Consider the following 16,571-nt stretch of genomic DNA (forward strand, 5'->3'; position numbering starts at 1 on the left):
GTCACAGCGGGGTACCATCCCATCCGAGAAGATTACCCAATCGGCCATCGCTCCACGTCACGCTCCAAGAGTACCCAGAAAAGTGTGAAGAACCTCCTTCGTCGAAATGATTCTTTTACGTAACTCGGCCATCTCCGGCTCAAAAGTGTCAGTGACCCCCTTAAGTACTCTGCGTCTATCTCTGGCACAGCCACAGGCAAGCTGGGGTGCTGCTTCACAAGGTTCCCATCTTGTCTTTAGGCCAAACACGCAAAACAAACCCCCCGAAAAGAAAACAACCCCCACTTTACCGCCCCAAAGGCCCCAAACACACGGGGCTTCAACTGTACGAATTATACCTTTGTCGGTGTTGTTTCCGTATCAAAACACAAGACCCACACGCCGAAAATCAAATCTCTCGAAATTTGGCGGCGGCAACGGTGACGAACACGATGCCAAGCTCCAGCGATCTGCACACATTTCGTAATCGCGGACCTCCGCCGAAAAATTCAGCTAGGTTAGGTTCCAACGTTTTGACTATACCTACTAAGCCGACCGCTCCGCCACTCCTCCTCCACTACTGACTGTCCTACCAGTCAACCGAGTCGAGTGCAGTTTATGTGAACGGAAAGTGGCGCAAAATGTGCACGCCATGCCCATGCCAGCACGTTTTCTGTTCATCAGATTGCGAGCCGAGTTCATCAACCGCTACCGCTGCCGCCGCGGGATGCTTGATGTGGTCCTTCGATTATGTTTTCGTCATAAAAGCTACTCACAGTGTTGTGACTTGAGGTCTAGCTCCGGTGTAGGAATTCGATCCTCTGCTCTTATGTAGTATTGGTGATAGGTACTAAAATGTACAGATCACTGGTTACGATGATTAGGTTTAGGAGGGACCTAAGCCTGTGTGCTAATCGCGCGAGTATTCAGTAATACCATGCTGAGGTTGACAGTTCGATTTCCCGTCGGTTTCATTTTTAAAACCTTCTAAATTCACTTTGTCTGTCACTATATAGGGTATGTGTGCCATCAGTAATCTCACGCTCCCATATTCATCCTATTCGAAAACAAGCGATTACGGCACCGATTGATTCCGTTCTTTTTGTTTTCATGGGTGCTCACTTCTAACAAAAAATACAAAAATAAGAAACAAAACAAACAGCGCTGCAATCTTTTGTTTATCGTAGGATGAAAATGGGAGCCACATGCTTAATAAGGGAACCAATACCCCACAATTATTTTGATAGTTTCATGGATAATCTTAATGACAAACAAATAGCACACGTTTTGGTGAAATAAAAATAGTCAATTTCTCATTGCATTTCCGGAAAATATCCCAAGTAACAATTCGGAATCATTAATAAGCATGCCAGCTTAACAAGTGTCCTACGAAAGCGCCGACAGTTGAATAAGAGTATGTGTTGAAAAAGGGTCGAATAAATATTTCAAACAGTTCAAATAATACTTCTGTTCATCATATTTATGTAAATTAAACAACTTATCGAACGGAAGTTTAAGAAATGGTATTTAGGATTTTCCATCTATAGCCTAATAATTTTCTACTAATGTACGAAGACAAGCTGTTTCCGACGTATTAGATACCATTATTCCACATATGATTCACAGTGGGACAAGTAGCTTAAACATAGGTTAACAAGACTAGCTTTATCGTTCTGTTCAGCTGTTGATTAGCAGTGGTCTTAATCGCCGTTGTTTGTCATGTTTACAATTGTAAACACCAACCCGGGAGCTTCTTGACAGCTGCCGAACAACGTCAGCGTACCTAAAAATTTTGGTCCGGGTGGTACTGTCAGATTCAAAGCGGCAAGCGCTACTTTTGAAAATGACGAAAACCGACAATAACAAACCGCACAAAAAATATTAAAACATTAAACAGAAACCTTAATTTGTTAAATGGTAAAGCACTTGTCTAGCGAATAAGGGTCGTGAGTTCAAATCTCACCTGAGCTGTGGATTTTTTCACAATTTCAACCAATAATTTACCCATCTGTACATATGTACGTTGAGTTATTTGAATTTCATAATTTGACCACACGGATTGGTATTACCGAAAATATGCACTTCAAAGTCCTTAATTTGTTGTTTCCGCTTTTTTGTGGTAGATTAATGCAAATTAAGTGCGGCATGATGAATTTTGTTTACTAGAAGCGAAAATTATATCTATAAAACGGATAAAGGCAAAACAGTCGGCTTTCATAAAATTGATAAGAAACTCATGAGTTTTTTCTAGTGCGGTTATTAAGCACCAGCAAGTAATAAATTAGGTTACTTATGCTAACATTTTTCAGCTACATATCTGGTGGCAAAGACAAAATGGAAGTAAAAAATAATCTTCTGTTGATGTTTTTTTTCGAGTTTGATCTTCGGTTTGGTCTAGCATGCGCAGTCACCTATTAATAAGGAAGACCGTTTAAACATGTGCTTTTACATATTACATTTCTTACAACAATTAAAAAAGAAAAATCAAAATAATTTCAATTTAATGAACATTCGTTTTTGCGCTTCTGTTGAATACGCCCTTTTGATACGAAACGCTAGCCTCTTGTTGGCTTCCACTCACCACGAAACAAAAAGATGTTTTCGCATGGACAAAAATGGTTGCGTCAGTGAAGGATGGACCCGTTGTTTACGAACAGTAGCGACATCTGCGATTTGCAAGTAGGTACGCGAAACTGAGCTCATCTGTCAAGTTACGGGGGGGTTGGTAAACACAGTTGCAAATATTTCTACATCCCTTGCAGCAGCTCTAAATAATAGTGCATATCACACTTCAAAAAACAACACGACTTACTTTTAACACTACACCGATCAACGGCAGCAAAACCCCCGAGCTTGAAAACGGCAACTGTCTCCTCTAACAAGTGGCGCTAGCGCTGCAGCATCTAGAAGTTTTCCCCCTGGTGCCTTCATCATAACACGGATCGAGCCTTATTTCTATCTTCACCGGGTTCAGGATCCACTCCTTGTCAGGAGATTCACAGCAAGGTGACACATTTTTTTCTCGTACACGAAATGAATGTTCTGAAAACTAACTTATTTTTTAGGGTATTAGAAATGAAAAATATGCTTGGAGGATCACCAAATTTGCAAAACAACATCGCACCATAGCGAACTGACTTCACAGCTACTGTTAAGCTTAAGTAGCGCTGCTGATGGACAAAGCTTACAGAAAAGTTTATTTACACGAATAAACGTTGCGGATATGATTAATCAATCATTAATCAGGTTCAATGTTCATGTCGACAACTAGTCGAGTAACATAACTTAAGCGATGTTTAAGCAACGTATGGACTGCAACATATTCGATCGAATATTTAAATACTGCTTTGAATCTTCCGATTCATGCAATCCTGATTGGAGAAGAGCAGATGCAGACAACAGTGAAGCTGTAGGTACCGAATTCGAGTCTTGTGAATTATTTGAATTCTATCATAAAACTGTGATTAATGTAAGTAATCGTAATATGGTCATAAAAAGTTATTATTATTATTTATTAGTGACACTTCACCTTTAGAAGGCATTTGTATCATATTATAGTTACATAAAAATATGTTTCAAATTATTCATGTGAGAAATATGTAAAATTAAACATCGTTTTACTTATTTAAGCGATACTTTTAAGAAACTTTTTTACAGTATTTGTTCAATCAAATATAAAAATTGAAATTGTTGCCAAATTGTTATTGTATTGTGGTAGAATAATTGTCGTAGAAAGCTTGTTATAATGAACACAGCTACAAATTCGCTTGAATTGTTTCTAAAACCTTTATTAGACGATTGTACAAAACGACATCATACTATGCTTTACCTGAGCATCACTGCCTTAAGGAGAAACTTCAGAGAATACAAACATGGCTGCCACAATGGCCGACTTGGTACCGTACTCACGTTTTCAAAAGCACCAATGTTGAAAATTCGTAAACAAATGCTCTCGATTTGGCAAAGCTGTCTTTTTTTTTGCGAGTGAGCAAAGCCACGATAAACAAGTGCGGCTTGGTCAAGGCTTGGTTCGATGCTTCGTTCGCCAGATTTGTGCTTCTAAAGTTTGTATGCAAAACTGCAATAGGATTTCTTGATATTTCACCTTAAGCTATTAGTACACGCTTTGCAAATGTGCAAATTTTCCTGAAGGAAAAACCAACGCTCAAATATCCGCTTAGCATGTCAAATGTTATGTCAGTGTTGAGGCTGATGTTTGTCAGTTGGTTTATGAGTGTGGAAAAATTTGCACACCTGACAAAGAGCGTAGTGATAGCTTTACAAAAATGTCAGTGTATCTAAATGACCTAAATTCAAACAAAAAAATTTGAATAGGGCACTGCATACGGTGGTTGCTATGGCAAATTTTTCGTTTCGTGGCCTTGTTGTTTACGTTTCGGACTTAGACAATTTCGTCAGCTTTCGGACTAAGAAGAACTTCGCCACCTTTTCAAGGGGCATTTGATTTGATTCAAAATGCGGGCACGTGGGAAAGTGTGCTGGTTTATGACTTAATGACGGCACGGTGGCACCCATCCAGGAATTCCTTCTTGAATTCCACAGGAATCCCAGGAATCTTTCGCGATTTTCTCAGAAATTTGTTCTAGGACTCCTCCAGGAGTCTCTTGTACGATTCCCAGGAAGTTCTTGATAAGATTCTTCCGGGGGTTTATTTAGAAATGCTTCAGCAGTTTTGGGATTCTCGCAGGCAAAAGAGCTCTTGCCAGGATTCCTCCTGGAAGTACTCCAGAGATTCTTCCAGAGATTATTTCCTGGTTTGCTTGAGGAATACTTTCTGAGATTGATGTGGTTGTGGAAAGATTCTGCCAAAACGATTTAAGGAGAGAAATTTCTCCAGAAAATAATTCCAAGATCACTCTGGGATTACTCCTTCCAAGATTACCCAAGCAAATATTTCCTGATGTTTTTCCAGGAATTCCTTCCGTGAAGCTCAGAAAGCTATATCTGAAAGTATTTTTTGTGGTTCTGAAGTTACCTCTAGGGTCCTTCTGAGATTTCTAACAGGTTCCATCTCAGGAACTCCTTCCAGGATTTCTTCTGAAATTCTTTCAGAAACTGCTTCCAAGATTTCTTTCGGGACTTCAAGGCTCAAGGATTTCCGGGAATTCGAGATTCTATTAGGAGAATGAAAACCAGAAGGGGCTTGTTGAAGTATTTCCTCAGGAAATCCTGTAGGAACTTCACCAGGAAAAACTGCAGGAGGAACTCTTGCAGAAGGATCTGCAAGAATTCCTATCGAAGCTTGAAGGAATCCCGAAAAGAGTTCCTAGATAAATCCTGGAAGCAGTTTCTGAAAGAATTCCAGAAGAGTTTCCCAGAATGCGTTTCAAGAAGAATCCCAGAAAAAATTTCAAAAGGAATCCCGGAAGAAGTTCCCGAAAAAATCCACCAAGGAGTTCCTGAAGAAATTCCAGAAGAAATTCCTGACAGAAGCCTAGAATAAAAAAAATCCCGGAAGAATCCATGATGGAGCTCCCGGAAGAATCGTGGAAGTAGTTCCTGGAGGAATTCCGGAAGAGGTTTTTGGAGAAATTCCGGAAGAAGATCCCGATAGAATTACCGTAGAAATCCCGGAAGGAGTTGTTGATGCAATCCCAGAAGTAGTTTCCGACAGAATTCCGATAGGAGGCACTGGAAAATTCCCGAAGATGTTTTTGGAGGAATACTGAAAGAAGTTCTTGTATGATTCCTGGAAGGATCTCAGAAAGAATTCCTGAAGAAATCCCAGAAGGAATTTCTGGGGAATCTCGGAACTAATTTCTAAAGCAATCCCCGAGATAATCCCTGAATGAATCCCGATAGAGAACCCGGGTAAAATTGCTGGAATTCTCAGAAATACCTTATGGAAGCAAAAAAAAACTTCTGAAGACATTCCAAAAGAAACTATTAGGAGAATTAGGGATGCAATTCTTGAAGGAGAAATTCCAGAAAAAATCTCTGGATGAATCTCGGGAGTACCTCTTTCTGGCGAGAGCTTTTCAAGGAATCAAAGACGGAATCTTTTTATGAATCTCAGAAGACAGAAAAAAAACAACCAGAGAATTAAGAATCAAGAGATCCTGGGAATCCCATATAAAACTTCTGGAGGTATCCTGTAACAAATTTGTGGAGAAATCGCAACTTTTACCGAGATTCTGCGAAAATTGTTACCGGTCTCTCGGCTGTTGGTTTCTCGGCAATACGTTTGCTGAGGTCGGCGATTTAATTTAAGTGTGCAGGCTGTCTTCTAACCAATTGAGTTCATTTTTTGTATATGATGAGTAAGCACTAACTGCGCTGAAAAAATCAGCTGGATTGGATGCAAGTCAGCTGAGAAATTGCGGTGGGCGTAAAGTGGGTGGCAGCGTCTAATAGGAGACTCGACTATACGTATACATAACATAACGAATGTCTTTAAAATATATTCTTAAAAATACTTGTCTTCGCAAAATGTCAAAACTTTTCAAATTGAAGAAATGTCTTCACATCAGGCATCCCTTTCGTGTGCTAGCGACGAGCGAGGGGCGTAACAATTGGATTTTAGTGTTTTGGTTAGCCTACTAGGCTTGTGCATGAAGCGTAAACTAGACCCCCATTCTTCATTCCACGAAGAATTTTTTTTTGACAGATCTCAGGTCACATTGACAGATAACGCATGAGCGAGTAAAGGACAAAAACCAGGGCCGTCTTTGTCTTAGGTACTCATGCAAAACTGTCATTGCGACCTGATAATAGGAAGCAATCAGTGAAGTACTAGATTGAAAGTAGTGAGCTGGATTTTTGTATGGTGAGATGATCAGTTCTCCGTTTCTGCAATAAAATGGTGCAAACAGCTTGGGTTATATGATTTCTTGCCTAATTTGATGCTGTTTGAGCAAAAGTTTGGGTAACTGTGTTGTTGAAGTTACAAGAAATAAATAATACAACAACGCAGTTACCCAAACTTTTGCTCAAACAGCATCAAATTAGGCAAGAAATCATATAACCCAAGCTGTTTGCACCATTTTATTGCAGAAACGGAGAACTGATCATCTCACCATACAAAAATCCAGCTCACTACTTTCAATCTAGTACTTCACTGATTGCTTCCTATTGTCAAATCGTGTAATGAAGAATGTTCCTAAAAGTTCACGTAGTTCATAAACGATACCTTAAGGAGTGAGCTTGAAATTATTATATTATATGATGGTGATTGAAACGTCGAATCGTCGTTGAATTCTAATCCTGTCATGATATCTGAACAACATATTTTCTGCGTGTAACTTCCCCCCTTTAGAGAGTGTGCGCGCGTACATGTTGCAATCGCCATCGCCACACCACAACCATCGCATACGTTTGGGACAAACAAAAAATCTTAATTTATTTATGAATTTCCCAATAACCGTTGCGCTCACTTCATGTGCGCTTATTACTTGTGGCGCGAGAGCAGCGCCTCAGCTGTCAGACTGCAGCAGCAGCTCCGCTCGCAGGCGAACCGTCCTTCTTGAAAAATGGACTCTTTCGTAACCTCCGCGGTCGTTGCCGCCGCCGTCAACCAACAGCAGTTCAAGCAAACCAAGCACGGAGCGAGTTGAAATCTTTTGTTATCCGGTCCTCCCCGGTATGAACACAACGCGAACGCGGACCTGATTCTTCCAACCAACCAACCCACCAAGCAGCAAACCCCAAAAGGATGCCCCGAGGCAGCAAATGTCACCTGATGCGGTCGTCGCCATCGTCGTCGTTTGATTGGCGCAAAAAGCATTGCAAGCGGTTCGGTGCGGTCGGTCGGTTGGTTCGGTATGTGAAAGTTTCGCTTCTACCTCGATCAGCACAGCGAACGAGTGAAAGTTTTTCTTTCCTATCCACCACCGTTGCTGTTGTTGTTGGTTGGCATTTCTACCGACCGACGATCCAAGTTGGCCATGCAACTCCGCTCCGCTCCGCGATGGTAGAGTGCGATCGCCGGCCGAGCCATCGCATCGCGAGGAGCAATGAACTTCGCGCAAGTGTAGCAGAATACCCTTGAATGACCTTGCAATGTGGGTTGACCTGTTGCGCTGGTAGCGGTCGGCGAATGGCACGTGTCAAGGCTTCCTGGTACCCCAACACAGGTGTTAGAAGCGTTTCACGGGTTCAATACGAGGCTTAATCTTGGGCTTAATATGCAGAAGCGCATGATAAATTAATGACCAATAATGTGTAGTGATGTGTAGGACTAGAACCGAAGCATTCTACGGGTAACTAGATCGCGAATACGACCACCATCATAGGAAACAAACTCTCGGATAAGCCAGGAGGAGGAATTTCGAGCGACGATTGGACAGTTCATCGGTCACCAGCTGACAAAAGAAATCGTCCTACGATTCATTGAATTCGTCGCTGCTAAGAACATCGCCATTCGTAGAAGATTCTTTCAGCACAGCCTTCTTCAGCATTCTACCAGTACCTAGATCACCACAACAAACGACTACGTTCTAATTCATAGACGGCGCTTTTCCGACTTTCTCGAAAACTCTCTGTAGTACCGGATCAATCAAGAGAGCGACATAAGCAACCTGATGTCGCCATTGTATACGCGCAGAATCCCTTTGTTGCCGCGTTGCCGGGCGAGTGTGAGTTCGATGTGTCCCCTGCACAGGACTGCTGTAGTACAATCAATGGAGCCATCGAGAACGTAGCTGAGGCACTATCAGGTACATGGAAACGTAACGGAGTTGACGGAACGATAGAATCGATGAAGAGTTCAGCGCAGTTTTGGAGCAGACGAACACAGCGCTGCAGCAATGCTGCAGCATGGAACTCGACAAAATGTAGGAGAACACAGGCAGAAGCGGACACAGCAGACCCGCCTCTCATCCTATTGCTGTCTACCAGAAACTCAACGCATCCCGAAAATCACTTCCGAATTTTCTGTAGACTTGGTCTTTGTAGATCAAGAAACAAGTGCACCGGTGCACAGTGGGATCATTCTGAAAAAAGACGATCAAAACCTCTAAGAGTCGTTAGATGGCATTTTAGCATATAGGTGCCTTTGAAAGATGTGTTCAGAAATATCGTCTCTATTTTTATGCATATTCACTGTATGGTAAAACTATAGGGTGAACCCGAGCAAAAAAATATTTTTTCAAAATAATTTTTTAGAGGGTAGATGTCTTCAGAAAAGTTGTAGAACAAGTAATTTCAAATAACTTTGCTGAAGACACCATATAGTTTGGACTTCATTTTTTGGGAGAAAACATGAAAGTTTAAAAAACAACCTCAAAATCAGTTTTTTGAACTTTTTCATGATTATATCGTAAAATTTCAAGTTCTACAAGTTTGTAGGTACTACTGGAATACACTATCTTGCCGAAGACACCAACTCTGTAAAATTGAAAATTGCTCCAGTAAACCAATTTTTTTGAAAAATTTTCACTATTTTCACTATTGAATATTTTTTGAATAGGCACTTTTTGGCAGCCGTGCTATCAAAATTCCAATGCTTTATCATGTCCAGAATAGACCAAAAGTGACTTAACAATCGGGTCTGATAAGGCACTTTGATTTCCGATGCTATTTTTATAGTCATTTTTCAAAGAAAATATTCACAAATTTTATACAAATCAATTAATACAAACTGAAAACTCACGAAAACTTTTCGACATTAATATTTGTTAATCCAAATAGTATTCTTGTTGAAATAGTCTACAATTCTAACACTGTGGTTGACTTTACATTGAATATACGACAAAAAATATCGCTTTTTAAATTTTTAGATGAGTTTTTAATACCAATTAAAAACTGTGTTTTTTCTCTAATTTTTTATTGTAATTCCCAATGCATTTGTTTATGTTAAAATACATACGTTAATTAATCAACTAAAACAATGATAACATTTTTTTTTCATTTGCTATGTTAACATCATAACTTTGGTTGAAAAACTAAAAAGGCGAAAATATAATAAATGCCTCAACAAGTTTTGTGTTGAAAATAAAAAATAAATAAAATAAAACGAGTGAAACTATGTCACATCACATTGAAATAGCCAGCATCTGTAAGAGATATTCTAGGTTGTAAATCTTACGTCATGATGAAATTCTTCACAGATATTTTATTGAAATTGGTTATGCTGTTTGGTACTCTTTAAAATTTATTTTTCCCAGTTTTCAAGAACTGCGTCCGTTAGGTCGATTCCTGTCCATGATTTTCAAAATTCCTTCGTCGTAGACATATTACCTTGGTTCATTCCTTGACATATCCGCATCAAGATCACGGCTCGATTATGGATACTTTTCCGGAGGAGCCTTTAGTTTTAAGTTTATATTATAACGATTTTTTGAAAAGATAATTTGTGCCTTCTTGAGAAAGATTTCGTAGATGAGGAAATCACTCAAAGAGGGCAAAGCCTCTTTCAAAATTTTTAGTTAAAAATAAATGACACTGACAGTTGAAATATTGTACATTTATTTTATTTGTTTTTTTTTATTCAGAATTACTACTTGGATGAGCTAAAAATAATATCGAAAGGTTGTATGGGATTTGTGAATATTTTCTTTGAAAATTACTATTAAAATAACTTCAGATATCAAAGTGCCTTATCAGACCCGATTGTTAAGTCAATTTTAGTCTATTCTGGACATAATGAACCATAAAAAATTTGACAGCACGGCTGCCAAAAAAAGCCTACTCAAAAAATATTCAATAGTGAGTTTTTAACTCATCTAAAAATAAAAAAAGCGATATTTTTTGTCGGGTATTTAATGTTAAGTCAACCACAGTGTTCGAAATGTAGACTATTTCAACAAGAATACTATTTTGATTAACAAATATTAATGTCGAAAAGTTTTCGTGAGTTTTCAGTTTGTATTAAATGATTTGTATGAAATTTGTGAATATTTTCTTTGAAAAATGACTAATAAAATAGCATCAGAGATCAAAGTGCCTTATCAGACCCGATAGTTTAGTTACTTTTGGTCTATTCTGGAAATGATAAAGCATTGAAATTTTGATAGCACGGCTGCCAAAAAGTGCCTATTCAAAAAATATTCAATAGTGAAAATAGTGAAAAAATTTCAAAAAAATTGGTTTACTGGAGCAATTTTCAATTTTACAGAGTTGGTGTCTTCGGCAAGATAGTGTATTCCAGTAGTGCCTACAAACTTGTAGAACATATCACGTTGAAATTTTACGATATAATCATGGAAAAGTTCAAAAAACTGATTTTGAAGTTGTTTTTTAAACTTTCATATTTTCTCCCTAAAAATGAAGTCCAAGCTATATGGTGTCTTCAGCAAAGTTATTTGAAATTACTTGTTCTACAACTTTGCTGAAGACATCTACCCTCTAAAAAAATAATTTGAAAAAATATTTTTTTGCTCGGGTTCACCCTACAGTTTTACCATACAGTGAATATGCATAAAAATAGAGAAGATTTTTCTGAACACATCTTCCAAAGACACCTATATGCTAAAATGTCATCTAACGGCTCTTAGAGGTTTTGACCGTCTTTTTTCAGAATGATCCCACTGTGCGGTGGTGGAGCGGACCTGGTGTGACGGTTAGAATACGCCGAGGACCTGGGATCGAATCCCACTCCCGACAAACTCGCAAAAATGTGAGTTCTTCCTTCGGAAGGGAAGTAAATCGTGGGTCCCGAGATGAACTAGCCTAGGGCTAAAAATCTCGTTAATACAGATAAAAAAAAACAAGTGCACCGAGGACGTTAGGATAATCCGAGTACAATTTAAGGGCGAACGGGACGGTCCAGGAATTATCCGCTCTGTTGCTACTAAGATGGTAATCTCAGATTCTACTTCATATTATGGAACAAAAACTTATCATTGTGTATGCTCACTTGCAGTACTGCCGTGTGCAGCATAGTTGTCCCATGTTACATTTTGTCGATTTTGACTTTTTTTCGCCAAACGGTCTATTTTTACGTATTCTTTTAGAAACTGACCTCGGTTAGTACACTTTGTTCGGAAAATCTATAAAAACAACATCAAGTCAATTTGTCCCATGTTCATTTTTGTCATCATAAGCTGTCCCATGTTCCAATTTTCCAGCATAAGCTGTCCCATGTTCAATTTTGCAGTAGTCCCATGTTCAATTTTTCAGCATAAGCTGTCCCATGTTTTTTTTCTCAGCTTTTAAAGCTAAATTGGAGTAAGCTATGAGTAACCAGTGGAGGGTGTAATCAGTAACCAGTCCAAAGATGGCGACCAGAATATCCAAGATGGCGGTCTACAATCCAAGATGGCGGCTCAAAATTCAAGATGGCGACTGTTTAATGGAGTTTTAGGCTCTAAACCATGCAATCTATATATATAAAAGTCAATGTATGTATGTTTGTATGTTAAATTGTATGTTAATGTGTATGTAAATTTGTATGTTTGTTTATTTGTTTGTTAAAGAGGTGGTTATAAGGGTATTGGAATTCAAGATGGCGGCTTAGGTTCCAAGATGGCGGTCAAAACGTCAGAGTGCTTGCTATTTAACGGTGAATCTGTTACGGATACTATGCAATATGGGTATCTATCGATCGGGTTTGATGAGTAGAAGTCAAAAATCAATATCCAACCCCATTTTGAAATCCAAGATGGCGGACCATAATCTAAGATAGCGGTCACGGGGTGTTTTGAGCAATGTTTCCATGAAATATGGGTATCTATCGATCGGACTTGATAAGTAGAACTCAAAAATGGATATTTGACACCATTTTGAAATCCAAGATGGCGGACCATAATCCAAGATGGCGGCCACGGATTGGTGTTTTGAGCTATGATACCATGCAATATGGGTATCTATCGATCGGACTTGATGAGTAGATGTTAAAAATCGATATTTGACGCCATTTTGAAATCCAAGATGGCAGACCATAATCCAATATGGCGGCCATGTAATGGTGGTATGAGCTATGATACCATGCAATATGGGTATCTATCGATCGGACTTGATGAGTAGAACTTAATAATCGATATTTAACGCCATTTTGAAATCCAAGATGGCGGACCATAATCCAAGATGACGGCCATGTAATGGTGGTATGAGCTATGATACCATGCAATATGGGTATCTATCGATCGGACTTGATGAGTAGAATTCAAAAATCGATTTTTGACGCCATTTTGAAATCCAAGATGGCGGACCATCATCCAAAATGGCGGCCACGGTATGGTGTTTTGAGCTATGATACCATGAAAAATGGATATCTATCGATCGGATTTGATGAGTAGAAGTCAAAAATCGATATTTGCGCCATTTTGAAATCCGTTCCGAAAATATCCATATTTCATAGTTTTCCATTGATGTCCAGAAAGCGGAAGCCTCCATCTTGGATTTCAAAATGGCGTCGGCCATCGATTTTCAACATCTACTCGTCGAGCCGGTTCATGAAATTTCCATATTGCGTAGGTTTTCATTTATTTCCAGAAACTGGAAGCCGCCATCTTGGATTTCAAAATGGCGTCGGACATCGATTTTCAACATCTGCTTGTCGTGCCCGTTCCGGAAATATCCATATTGCGTGGGATTCCATGGATTTGCAGAAACCGGAAGCCGCCATCTTGGATTTCAAAATTGCGTCGGACATCGATTTACAACATCAACTCGTCGAGCCCGGTTCGATAATACTCACATGGATTTTTAAAAATTATTTGGCAATTTCATGAAATGGTACGTTTCACCCCTCCCTCCCCAAAGTCCTCCAGAAATCCTAACAATACTACATGAATTCCAAAAATTCGCCGGGAATGCCGAGAATGTCTGTGTGAATCCTAGACATTCTCCGGGAATCCTGATAACATCCAACATGGGACAGCTTATGCTGAAAACTGGAACATGGGACAGCTTATGCTGAAAATCTCGCATGACATGGGACAGCTTATGCCGATAAAATCCCGAAATTTGCTAGATTTATCGGCATTACAGTCCCACCAGAGTTTTTATTTAAAAAGTTAAAGTAAATTTAATACCTATGAAATTTTTGGTTCATACTTCAATGATAAATACCAATTCTAAAGCTCTCCTGATGAATTCACTTTGATTTTTTATTACACTTGTTCGTAGAGAGGGAAACAAGGCTGGAACTTAAAACGCGTTTTTCTCGGTTTGCTGTTTTGTAACATGGGACAACTATGCTGCACACGGCAGGGTACATATGCTGATTGATTTCCAGCCTCTTCTGTGCTAGATAGAAATTGAAATTACCATCTTCAAAATTGCGAGGCAAATTGTTAGAAACAGAGGGAAGATAGGAAAAATCACCTACTTGTCCAACGCTTCTGGAAAGAGAATCTCTGCGCACCGCTTGCCTTGTGGTGTGGAGTGCGTCGCAGAAGGAAAGCTGTTGTCGCGCTGCTGCAACATGATGTGTGACATCGCAGCCGCATCGTTCGTACATACAAAGTGAAAGTTGTGAAGTACGGCAGAAGCATACAAACGATGTGGTCGCTGTCGTTGTCGCCGTCGTCGTCATTGGCGTGCAAACAAGTGGAATAGAAACCCCGACCGATTCGGTCCGCAAGAAGAAAAGATTCCAAGCCCCGCGCTCTTCAGCAGAGCCTAGTCCTAGGACTGTATGTGCTGCCATGGGGGTAAGAGAATTGGGGCGGTCAGGAGATTCAGATGTGGTGTGGTGATGATCGCGACGGACGACAACGGTGGGGTCGATGGCTGGGGCGACAAAGACGATGACTTTGTCTCTCGGGCGAGTCTCCTCGATAGGAGTGTGCGGTGCACCGCCGCCACCCCAGAACAACAACAAACCCAGCACATCCGGCAGCAGAGCGAGCATATGTGAGCGCGCAAAGTTGCTGGCTGTGCGCGAAAAGTGAAAGTGGTGCCGCTGCCGCTGCTTGATGGGATGGATGGTGTGGTGGTTCATCGTGCTGATTGACGGAGCCGGAGCAGCTTGGGGATGATGGTTGAAGGAACTGGAAGAAGATGATCGGTGGTGGGTTGGTGGAGGTAAATGTGAAGAATTCGAAACGATGTGTTATCACACACCGACAACCGTTCGGTGCTTTCGATTTCGGCCGCGAGTGGGGCTGTTCGAAGAAACGGAATTAGAATTGATCAGCTGGAGGTAGGTGTATAAGGATCCCTTGAAAACAACATACAATCAAGTCATTTATGTTATTCCACTTTGCAGCGTTTTTACCGAATCAATACCACAGAGAACAGACATCCAAGCTAGAACAAATCTGGAGCTCGATTTGAATAGGTCGTATGTGCTTTTGTCGATTAAAAATTCGATCAGTTGGATTCGCTTATTACAGCGAAAACCGTTGAAATTGAGCAAAGTTTATACATACAGCAGAATTCTCACAAAACAGGCTTTCTGTTCCATCATTAAGGACAAGGTATTTGGAGTACATTGCTCAAAATTTCTAGAGCACCGTTTTTTAGAACCGTTGAACGGATTTGGATTAAAATGCATCACGCTGTTGACAACCACTGAACAATTAGCGTGATGCATTTTCATCCAAATCCGTTCATCGGTTCTAAAAAACGGTGCTCTAGAAATTTTGAGCTATGTACTCCAAATACCTTGTCCTTAAAAGTTTGCAAAATATTTGCCATATTGCTACAATGACTAAAATAAACTGATCGAATTTTATATCGACAAAAGCACATACGACCTATTCAAATCGAGCTCCAGAAATATTCTTTCGAACGCTGTGTACCGTATTACCCCGCTAATACGACACCGACTGTTGTCGAATAACCGGGGTAAGCTTTTAATTCGACAAACTGGTCACCCTACACCAATATGCTCATTGAAATTTGGCAACTCTACTTTTGTTTTTGTTTTGGTTTCTGTATTTGTTATGAAACATAATTTCAACAGATATTGAGGTGGTGCGAATGCAAAGCTCGTATTTTCTACGATTGTTGCCATCCTCAGTTCATTCCGATTGATTTCCATGCGGTTTGGGTGTCGAATAGCATCAACTCAGAACTTCCGGAATTAGCAGCTGCAGGAGGAGCTGCTGCGGGTGCGAGTATAAGCGCAACATCAAACTGTTTATCATTTACAGTGTACATCGCTGTGACATTTGAATACTTTTTAATTCGACATCTGTCGAATAAGCGGGGTACGGATTAAAAAGTGTCGTATTAAAACGTGTCGAACGAGCGGGGTAAGACGGTATAAGAAGTCAAACATTTTTAGCGTTGAGAACACTAGCGCCACTTTAGCAGCAAATTGCCACAGTCCGTGGTGAATTTACCACTGACAGCAGCGTGGGAGCAGCGCCATCACGCCACTTGGGGGTTGTCCATAAATGACGTAGCATTCTTTGGCCCACTGCCATCGTGTGGTCAAATCGAGTTTATATGTCAGGCAGTCTCCATTTATGGCATTGAGGTACACACAATCCTTTAAGGCCCCATACTGCCGTGTGTTGCATAGTTGTCCCAAATTACTTCACGACGATTTCAATTTTTCATCATCAAAAGGTCCTTTTTATACGTATACTTTCAGAATCTACTCTCGGTTAGTGTACTTTGTTCAGAAACAACATGAAAACAACATCAAATCAATTTGTCCCATGTCCATTTATTTTGTCTCAAAAGCTATCCCATGTTCAATTTATACGCATAAAAAGCTATTCGAGCATCTCTGAGGC

General features: G+C 40.0%; 1 protein-coding gene across 4 annotated transcripts in view; it reads left to right on the top strand.

The window, feature by feature from the left end:
- The window catches only part of LOC109430557 (probable serine/threonine-protein kinase DDB_G0267686), a 235,217-nt gene that overhangs the window by 201,327 nt on the left and 17,319 nt on the right, over positions 1-16,571 (top strand). The gene's annotated exons all lie outside the window — the stretch shown is intronic.

The sequence above is a fragment of the Aedes albopictus genome, chromosome 1 (assembly GCF_035046485.1).
Source record: "Aedes albopictus strain Foshan chromosome 1, AalbF5, whole genome shotgun sequence".
NCBI classification, from domain to species: domain Eukaryota; kingdom Metazoa; phylum Arthropoda; class Insecta; order Diptera; family Culicidae; genus Aedes; species Aedes albopictus.